Source organism: Macaca mulatta, chromosome 3 (genome assembly GCF_049350105.2).
Source record: "Macaca mulatta isolate MMU2019108-1 chromosome 3, T2T-MMU8v2.0, whole genome shotgun sequence".
NCBI lineage: Eukaryota > Metazoa > Chordata > Mammalia > Primates > Cercopithecidae > Macaca > Macaca mulatta.
This window is the reverse complement of record NC_133408.1, coordinates 71,036,734-71,046,537: the sequence shown is the minus strand read 5'-3', so window position 1 is coordinate 71,046,537 and position 9,804 is coordinate 71,036,734.

The window sequence follows — 9,804 nt, the reverse complement described above, 5'->3', positions numbered from 1 at the left end:
CAAGGTGGCTCATGCCTCTAATCCCAGCACTTTGGGAGGCCAAGGCATGCGGATCACCTGAGGTCAGGAGTTCAAGACCAGCCTGGCCAACATAGTGAAACCTCATTTCTACTAAAAATACAAAAATTAGCCAGGGTGGTGGTAGGCACCTGTAGTCCCAGTTACTCAGGAGACTGAGGCAGGGAGAACTGCTTGAACCTGGGAGGCAGAGGTTGCAGTGGGCCAAGATCCCACCACTGCACTCCAGCCTGGGAGACAGAGCAAGACTCCCTCTCAAAGATACAAAGAAACAAAAAGGAAGGCCTTGAAAAAAACAACAACAAAATGGATGAAGTTTCCCTCTTGTTTTATGTTCTTGGGAGCTTGACCTTGTAGCCATGTGGCAACATGTTCTCTTGGTTTCTACCATCCAGCATACAGAAGTTTTTAAATTTGTGTTCTAGTTAACCCTAAAAATGATCTTGAGCAGTTAAAAACCTTTGCAAGCTCAAAATTGGCTGCTGGAGGCTTCTTCTGGGAGACTCCAATGGAGCCTGCTCAGTGCTGTAGCTCAGTAGCTGGGCTTTGCTGTCTCACAGTGGCAGCCCGAGTTCAGGCTTCAATTTCTGGCTTAGGAAATGAGTCCTTTGTGATTTGATATCTGTGTGAGCATTTGTTGATTCTCTTCCCCTCTGTGAATCATCTTGAGCTACTTTTAAAGATTCTAGATTTTGTAAAAACTGCTTGCCACCTTTTTGAAAATACCTTGTACACTTATGGTTAGGTCCATAACCTTTGTTAAAGCTCATTGGTTTCAGGAGGCAGAAGTTGTAGTGAGTTTGGCCACTGCACTCCAGCCTGGGTGGCAGAGGGAGACTCTGTCTCAAAACAAAATCAAAAACAAAAACAAAAACAAAATAGCTTATTGGTTTCACCTGGGAGGTTCTGTTAGTAAAGTTCAAAAGTCAGAAATATTGACACTTTGGCATGGCTTAAGTCAAGTAATAAGAGAATGAAATAAATTTTTTTGCCAGGCACAGTGGCTCACACCTGTAATGCCAGCCCTTTGGGAGGCCAAGGCGGGCAGATCACGTGAGGTTGAAAGTTTGAGACCAGCCTGACCAATATGGAAAAACCTTGTCTCTACTCAAAATACAAAATTAGCCAGGCATGGTGGCGCATACCTTTAATCCTAGCTACTTGGTTGGCTGAGGCAGGAGAATTGCTTGAACCCGAGAGGTGGAGGTTGCAGTGAGCTGAGATCATGCCATTGCACTCCAGCCTGGGCAATACAAACAAAAGTCTGTCTCAAAATAAATAAATAAATAAACAAAATTTTTTTTTTTTTTTTTTTTTTTGAGACGGAGTCTCGCTCTGTCGCCCAGGCTGGAGTGCAGTGGCCAGATCTCAGCTCACTGCAAGCTCCGCCTCCCGGGTTCCCGCCATTCTCCTGCCTCAGCCTCCCGAGTAGCTGGGACCACAGGCGCCGCCACCTCGCCTGGCTAATTTTTTGTGTTTTTTTAGTAGAGACGGGGTTTCGCCGTGTTAGCCAGGATGGTCTCGATCTCCTGACCTTGTGATCCGCCCGTCTCGGCCTCCCAAAGTGCTGGGATTACAGGCTTGAGCCACCGCGCCCGGCCAAATAAACAAAATTTTAAAAAAGTGCTTCATTGTAAAAATTCAGCTTATTTTTACTATTATTATTTTTTTTCTGAGACAGTCTTCCTCTGTCACTCAGGTTGGAGTACAGTGGAGCAATCTTGGCTTACTGCAACCTCCACGTCCTGGGATCAAGCAATGATCCTGCCTCAGCCTCCGGAGTAGCTGAGATTACAGGCGCCCACGACTACACTCTGCTAATTTTTGTATTTTTAGTAGAGATGGGGTTTCACCATGTTGGCCAGGCTGATCTTGAACTCCTGACCTCAAGTGATCTGCCTGCCTCAGCCTCCCAGAGGGCTGGAATTACAGGCGTGAACCACCATGCCTGGCCCAAAAGTTGGCTTAATTAATTGCAGATATTCAAGCTCTAATAGCAGGAACTCCTTGGAAAAAACAGAAGAGGTGCCACAATAGGCATTTTGGGAAAAACGTCTGTTTTCCTCATGAAACCCCAGGAACTGGAAGTGGATAGATCCCTCTCAAAGTCTAAGGCTCTGTTCCATTTTGCATTGCGTTGTCTGATGGTTTTTACTTTCTGGAATATCAGAAATTACTTCACATTATGAGAGAACTTAGATGTGTAATAACTAAGTAGGAAATATACATTGAGTGATGGCTAATAGCAGCTATGGGGGGATACTTGGGTTTTTGCAAATTTGAATCAGAGAACTGTGCTCTTGGCTCCCTAGAAGCTATGAAAATGTCCCCTCCCCCTAACTGAGAGATACGATGCCAATGGGAGATGGGCTAATTTTCTCTTTTTGGGATTCAGGTTCTAGTATAAAAATAGTAGTCTTAATTTGGAGGGATCTGTTTTGCCCTCCAGCTGTACTTACTTACTAGTCTGTAGAAACTGCTTGGTTTTTGTTTTCCTGGCCCTATTTCTCCGAGGCATCCACCCTGAAGCCAGGGTGGTAATCCAATTAAAAAACTGACAAAGGAAAAATCTTAAAGGTACTTGATCTTCTTCCATCTGTGTATTTATAAGTGTTGTGTGTGCAATAAGAAAGAGCTTTGAATAATTGGTTTAAAAATAATAAGAGCTTAAATCAAATATTTTATCAGAAAAATAGTAACCATCATGTGTTTTACTAAAGTCATGTTTTAATCTACATGACTTTAGTAATCTTTGGGAAATAAAAACAGTTTTACATGCTAGGTATGTAAAAAAAGTAAAATGTGTTTTTGGTAAAAGATTACAAGAAGTCATGGGAATGTGGATTACTTTTGGCCTAAAGTATAGAGCTGAAGGTTTAACCAAATTATGAAAGGTTTGTCAAAAATCAAATCTTGTAAAGGAAATTCTCTGTGTTAACATATTGGCTAAAGTTAAAGGTATATTCAGTTATTTTACAAATTGAACACTGGAATAAAAGAACAGCTGTTTTTCCTTAGAGCACTAATCTGCTTTTTCACAAAAATTATAAAGTGTTATCAAAGGATTACAGGAATCTTACCTTATGATCAAAGTGATTAAGCCTAGATAGATTTGTCTATAAGATTTTATTAAGAATTAGGTTTGACATCAATAGTGCACTAACATAAGGGTGAGATTTAGCAAACTATGAACAAGATTTTCATGTAATATTTTAAAAATGAAAGACTTTTGTCTGCTCTTTTGAATAAACTGGATCAAAAGGAAAGGAAAAAAAAGATTATTTGGAAAGTGAAGTCTTCCCTCTATTAATGAGTAAAGGTTTTTGCCTGTTTAAATTCTTTTTTTTTTTAAGATGGAGTCCTACTCTGTCACCCAGGCTGGAGTGCAGTGGTACGATCTTGGCTCACTGCAACCTCCACCTTCCAGGTTTAAGCAATTTTCTGCCTCAGCCTCCTGAGTAGCTGGGATTACAGGCACGTGCCACCATATCCAGCTAATTTTGTATTTTTAGTAGAGACAGTGTTTCACTACCTTGGCCAGGGTGGTCTTGAACTCCTGACCTTGTGATTCCCCAGCCTTGGCCTTCCAAAGTGGTGGGATTACAGGTGTGAACCACTATGCCCGGCCTTAAACTTTTTGAGTTATCATTTTGGTTAATGAGTGGCTTATGACAACCTGGGATTTGATATTTGACAAACTTTAAAAATCAAATTATAAATTATGTATTTTTCTTACCTAAATATCTTTTAGACATTAGATCTCTTAAAGGACAAAAATGACATTTGGCTTGTTTGGTATAAAAATCATACGGGAAGAATTCTCGGAAAGCATTGTCAGGCTGGGCACAGTGGCTCACACCAGAAATCCCAGCACTATGGGAGTCTGAGGAGGGTGGATCACCTGAGGTCGGGAGTAAGAGATCAGCCTGGCCAACATGGTGAAACCCTGTCTCTACTAAAAACACACACACACAAAAATAGCCAGGTGTGGTGGCACGCACCTGTAATCCCAGCTACTCAGGAGGCTGAGGCAGGAGAATCGCTTGAACCCAAGAGGCGGAGGTTGCAGTGAGCGAGCCGATATTGCAGCATTGCACTCCAGTCTGGACAACAAGAGCGAAACTATCTCAAAAACAAAAAAGAAAGCATTGTCAAAGGACAGGGGCCTTCAATTAGTATAAAATTCAATATAAGATTGAATGTAAGATTGCTTCAATCTTATGTTAGTTTACTCTGTGCATTTATGTCCTGTTATGCTTTAGGCAGGGGCCCAGTCTCTTATGGTCTTTCTCTTAAGAGGCTCCCTCCTCTCCTCCAATCCCATGCCACCCCAATCTGTTCTCAGAGTTAGATAGATATAAGCAGCCCTCCTTCAAAGATTGGTTCTTGATTTCAGTCCCCTATTCACATCCTTTATTGAGATAGTTCTCCACTTTCTCTGTGTATCAACCTCTCCCACTAAATCTAAGATGAAAAGAATGGAACCAGGCAGTGTGCTGCCCAGGGAATCCTACAACCCCTGGCCCATGGATAAACTCCATCCCCACCCCCTCTCACTGCACTACCACCAGTGCCACCATGGTCAGGTTTTGGTATCAGGATGATGAAGCCCTCATTAAACGAGTTAGGAGGAGTCCCTGTTTTTCAATTGTTTGGAATAGTTTCAGAAGAAATGGTACCAGCTCCTTTTTGTACCTCTGGCAGAATTTGGCTGTGAAAACATCTGATCCTGGACTTTTTTTGGTTAGTAGGCTATTTATTACTGCCTCAATTTTAGAACTTGTTATTGGTTTATTCAAAGATTCAACTTCTTTCAAAAAAATTTCAAAAACAACAGATAAATCTAGAATTTAATAACAGATGTACCATAGTTCTTAAAGTATAATTTTTTTTCTCTCTCTAGTCTCCCATTTTACTAAAGACCAATCATGGTATGACCAAGTTGCTTTGTTATACTTGGCCTGATTATTTGCATAAAATTCGGCAAGAATAATTATTTTTACATAGGTTTTAAAAATTGGATTTGATGAAACTTTGTTCCATGAAATGAATCTCAGATAAGACTTTTTAAAGCTGAGCCCAGCCATGAGTCTATACCCTCAAATATGAGTTGCATAAATTTCTCTTTTGAGATCACAGGATAACTTGGGGCTCAAGAGCCTGTCAGGAAGTGACATTATTTACTTACCACAGGTTAGGAACCCTGTGCAGGGACTGTGTAGACAAGGTAGAAAGCCAGTTTTCCTAAGGGACCTTTATTGGCTCTATAAGTCAATTTTGATTCCTTAAAGGAAAGTATGCTTTAATTTCTAGTTAAAGCCTTGGCAAAATAATTTCTCCAATTGTGTCCTGGTGCAGAAAAAAAAAATTCTTTTGCACTTATTCAAATTATATTGCTGTAGTTAAGAATACTCACAAATAGTTTCCAAATTCTGGAGAAAACAGGTAGAGAGAAAAAAATGTGCTCCAAATTTTGTTTACAGAAGTGTATTTTACTCAATTGCTAAAAGCTGTAAATAGCTCAAAATAAAAGTTTCCTGGACCCTGAAAAACACAACAAAGTATCAGTAATGTTTTAAGCAAAGTAATAAAAAAAAAGATTACTTCAGTCTTATATTAGTTTACTCCATGCAGTTATGTCCTGTTCTGCTTGATATTCATGCACATTTCAGCATCTCCATGAGAGTCCTGAAAGTTTTTTCTTTATTCTAATGCCAAAATTTCCAAATTTATCGGAAATCTGCATTTAAGAGCACCTGTCAACGTCCTATCCCTGATTATAAATCACTTTTCAAACAGGATTAAAACAAGACAACAATTGTCGATGACAAAGAAGTCTTAGGACAGCCACTATTAAAGCCACAATTGACAGGGAGATTTTGGTTACTTCTGTTGCATACAACAATTTTACATAACAATTATTACTATTAATAACATACACTAAGTCATATCAGAATTATAGGAGTTTTCCATTTTTTGAAACACATACCAATAACATACTTATACAAATACAAATAAGGAAAACCAAACACCATTCCATATTTGACAATGCTTTCTTTCTTTTTTTGATCTAGATTTTCACTCTTGTTGTCCAGACTGCAGTGCAATGCCACAATCTTGGTTCGCTGCAACCTCTGCCTCCTGGGTTCAAGTGATTCTCCTGCCTCAGCCTCCTGAGTAGCTGGGATTACAAGTGCCAGCCACCACACCTGGCAATTTTTTTTCTTTTTTGTATTTTTAATAGAGACAGGATTTCACCATGTTGGCCAGGCTGGTCTCTAACTCCTAACTCAGGATATCCACCCTCCTTGGCCTCCCAAAGTGCCGTGATTACAGGTATTAACCACTGCACCCAGCCTGACAATACTTTCTGACAATTCTTCCCGTATGATTTTTATACCAAATAAGCCAAATGTCATCTTTGTACTTTAGGGGACCTAATATCTAAAAGAATTTAGGTAAGAAAAATAAATAATTTATAATTTGATTTTATAAAGTTTGTCAAATATCAAATCCCAGGTTACCATAAATCACTCATTAACCAAAATGATAACTCAAAAATTTTAAAAAGGCAAAAACCTTTACTCATTAATAGAGGGAAGACTTCACTTTCCAAACAATCTTTTTTTTTCCTTTCCTTTTGCTCCAGTTTATTCAAAAGGGCAGACAAAAATCTTTCATTTTAAAAATATTGCATAAAAATCTTGTTCATGGGAAAAAGCTAAACCTCACCCTTGCATTAGTTGACGTCAAACCTAATTATTAATGAAGCCTTATAGACAAATCTATCCAGTCTTAATCAGTTTGACCGTAAGGTAAGATTCCTATAATCCTTTTATAACACTTCACAATTTTTGTGAAAGAGCAGGTTAGTGCTCTATTCCAGTGTTCAATTTATTTAAAAAACAAAACTGAATACCCCTTTTACTTTAACCAATATATTAACACAGAGAATTTATTTTACAAGATTTAATTCTTTACAAACCTTTCACAACTTGGTTAAAACTTCCGTACTATTTTATCTAACTTAAAACAATCCTTTAACCCTTTAATTTAGACCAAAATAATCCACATTCCCATGATATCTTGTAATCTTTTACCAAAAACACATTTTACTTTTTTTACATACCTAGCATGTAAAACTGTTTTTATTTCCCAATGATTACAAAAGTCATGTAAACTAAAATACACCACGGTTTCTATTTTTTCTGATAAAATACTTGATTTAAGCTCTTATTATTTTTATTATTTTTTTATTATTTTTATTATTTTTAAACCAATTAATCAAAGCTCTTTCATATTGTACACAAAACACATGTAAATACACAGATTTATATGTGTTTGTATTTTTAGTAGAGACGGAGTCTCTACTAAAATGCTGGCCAGGCTGGACAGGTCTTCTGGTGGAAGAAGATCAAGCACCTGTGAGATTTTTTATTTGTCAGTTTCTTAATTGGATTACCATCCTGGCTTCAGGGTGGATCCCTAGGAGAAACAGGGCCAGGAAAGCAAAAACCAAGCAGTTTCTATAGCCTGATAAGTAAGCACAGCTGGAAGGCAAAACAGATCCTCCAAAATTAAGACTCCTATTTTTATACTAGACCCTGGATCCCAAGAAGAGGGAATCAGCTCATCTCCCATTGGTGTCTTCCCTCTCAGTGGGGGAAGGGAACATTTCCTTATCTTGTAGGTGGCCAAGAGCACACCTCACTGATTCAAATGTGCAAAACCCGAGTATCCCCCCATAGCTGCCATTAGCCATTCCTAAATCTATATTTCCTACCTAGTTATTACATATCTAAATGCTCTCATAATGTGAAGTAATTTCTGATATCCTGGAAAGTAAAAACCATCAGATAATGCAATGCAAAATGGAACAAAGCCTTGGACTTTGAGAGGGATCTATCCACTTCCAATTCCTGCGGTTTCAGGAAGAAAACAGACGTTTTTCCCAAAATGCCTATTGTGGCACCTCCTCTGTTTTTTCCAAGGACTTCCAGGCTGTTAGAGCTTGAACATCTGCAATTAATTAAGCCAACTTTTGGGCCAGGCACAGTGGCTCATACCTGTAATCCCAGCACTTTGGGAGGCCAAGGCAGGCAGATCACTTGAGGTCAAGAATTCAAGACCAGCCTGGCCAACATGGTGAAACCCCATCTCTACTAAAAATAGAAAAATTAGCTGAGTGTAGTGGTGGGTGTCTGTAATCCCTGCTACTCAGGAGGCTGAGGCAGGAGAATCGCTTGATCCCAGGAGATGGAAGTTGCAGTGAGCCAAGATTGCGCCACTACACTCCAGCCTGAGTTACAGAACACCACTCCATCTCAAAATAAAATAAAATAAAATAAAATAAAAATAATAGTTAAGTCAACTTTTAACCATGACGCTCTTTTAAAAAAAAAAATGTATTTAATTATCTTATTACTTGGCTTTAGCCATGCCACATTGCCCATATTTCTGACTTTTGAACTTTACTAACATAACCTCCCAGGCAAAACCAATAAGGTTTTTTGTTTTTGTTCTTTGTTTTGTTTTGTTTTGTTTTTTGAGACAGAGTCTCCCTCTGTCACCCAGGCTGGAGTGCAGTGGCCAAACTCAGCTCACTGCAATCTCCACCTCCTGAAACCAATAAGCTTTAACTAAGGTTATTAACCTAACCACAAGTGTACAAGGTATTTTCAAAAAGGTGGCAAGCAGTTTTTACAAAATCTAGAATCTTCAAATGTAGCTCAGAGAAAGGAAAATCCAAAATGCTTCTTGGAGGGGAAGAGAACCAACAAATGCTCACACAGATATCAAATCACAAAGGACTCATTTCCTAAGCCAGAAATTGAAGCCTGAACTCGGGCTGCCACTGTGAGACAGCAAAGCCCCGCTACTGAGCTACAGCACTGAGCAGGCTCCATTGGAGTCTCCCAGAAGAAGCCTCCAGCAGCCAATTTTGAGCTTGCAAAGGTTTTCAACTGCTCAAGATCATTTTTAGGGTTAACTGTAACAAAAATTTCAAAATTTCTGTATGCTGGATGGTAGAAACCAAGAAAATATACTGCTACATGGCTACAAGGTCAAGCTCCCAAGAACATAAAACAAGAGGGAAACTTTATCCGTTATTTTGTTGTTATTTGTTTCAGAGACTTCTTTTTCGTTTCTTTTTGTTTGTTTGTTTGTTTGTTTGTTTGTTTGAGACGGAATCTCTCCTTTCTCCCGGGCTGGAGTGCAGTGGCACGATCCGGCTCACTGCATCCTCTGCCTCCGGAGTTCAAGCAATTCTCCCTGCCTCAGCCTCCTGAGTAGCTGAAACTACAGGCACCCACCACCACTCTGGCTAATTTTTATATTTTTAGTGGAGATGAGGTTTCATCATGTTGGCCAGACTAGTCTTGAACTCCTGACCTCAGGTGATCCACCTGCCTAGGCCTCCCAAAGTGCTGGGATTACAGGTGTAAGCCTCCATGCCCGGTCTGTTTCAGGGACTTCTGACCAGAAGTTCAACATGTGATCTCTGGACAACATGGTGTAACCCATAGTAACAGAAAAGATAAGAAAGAGACAGAGAAAGAGAGAGAGAGAAAAGCAATGCCTATGGTGGAGCAGGAAAGGTGAGGAGCTCAGCAAAGTCAGAGAAAGACCCATGCACTGCAGTGAATCAAAAGTTTAGGTGATCGCTTGTTGGTTGTGAAAGAATCTTTTTCGGCAGTTCCATCTGCTCTCAAGTTTCCCACTTTAGGGAGGAAAAAGCTCCCCATGTTCCACGATCCTGTACTCGCCTAATTCTGTCAGCCACAG